Source organism: Lucilia cuprina, chromosome 3 (assembly GCF_022045245.1).
Source record: "Lucilia cuprina isolate Lc7/37 chromosome 3, ASM2204524v1, whole genome shotgun sequence".
Classification (NCBI taxonomy): domain Eukaryota; kingdom Metazoa; phylum Arthropoda; class Insecta; order Diptera; family Calliphoridae; genus Lucilia; species Lucilia cuprina.
Window position 1 is genome coordinate 7,650,200 of NC_060951.1, and position 1,357 is coordinate 7,651,556.

A 1,357-nucleotide genomic window follows, 5' to 3' on the forward strand; every position below is an offset into this window, starting at 1 on the left:
AAAAACTGTTATACTTGAATATTTTTATGAAAAGAAAAGAGAACTGTTATATTTCTATAGAAAAACGTGTTATACTTAAGTTTTTCTAAAGAAAATATGTCATAATTCTTGAAAAATGCGACTTAAAAATGAACCTCTATTTGTGTACCTTTTAAAGCCGTTACTCAAGTCTCTAAAGTCTTTTATATTTCCTTTACTCTTAAAATTTTTCGTATTTAATTCATAAAAAAGTGTTGTATTTATTTTTCTCATATTTCGCCCCTTCATTTCACATACAACCTTTTATTTACTACGACGATTTACGCGTCGGATGACTGGTTGTTTCTTTCATTCAAAACTCACCATCTTAATACGCTTTATGGTGCGGTAAGACATCAGCACACTTACCCATGCACTTGACATTCACATTGAAAATTGTATATGAATATGTAGCTTGAAATTTAAGACGTGTTGGTATCTGCAGTCTATGATCTATTTGCAGACAGACAGACAGACAGACAGACAGACAACACAGTGCCTAGCAATTGAGGTGTACGTATATGTATGGAGACCCAAACCGTCAGTCTATTACTGACTGACTGACTCATACACCATTGGTTTTAATAAGTGGTTTCTTTATTCAGCCTTATTTGTCAGTTAAAGACCTAAAATAATGTACATTAAACGAGTATGTATGCATATTTAATTGTTACCTACACATGTTATTAAAACAAAAACAAGAAAAAACAACCGGCGGATTGCTGTTAGAAATATTCAATTAAGTAAAGAAATATTGTTATATATTTTGAAACTTTAAATAATAATGTTTAAGGTCAACTGATTTGTTTCTTATAACAAATCTTCTCATTTTTTCCCAAATTGTTTTGAAGAGTTTTATTTAATTTTTTTTTATTATTATTTTCTTTTGAAATAGAAAATGTCTTATATTATTACTTAATGTTCCAAGATCACATCATTCGCCTCTTCTTTAAAACTCATTAAAACTCATTTTTGTAACTTAAATCTTTTTATTCATTGTTAAGTACCCATTTTAAAGCGGCTTTAATGATGGCGATAAAAATTAGTGATGCTTAACGCTAGAGTTAAAAATAAAACTTGAAAAAAAAACCATAAAACTTTTTGAAATGCACTTTAAAAGAGTTTGACTTCCGATTTAAAAGTTTAACGGAGTCAAATAAAACAAAAATAGTTCAATTAAAAAACTACAAACGAAAGTTAAATGATTCAAACTTAAGGTTAGTCTACAGTATAGTTTATATTCTAGTCTATAGTCTAGTCTATAGTCTAGTCTATAGTCTAGTCTATAGTCTAGTCTATAGTCTAGTCTATAGTCTAGTCTATAGTCTAGTCTATAGTC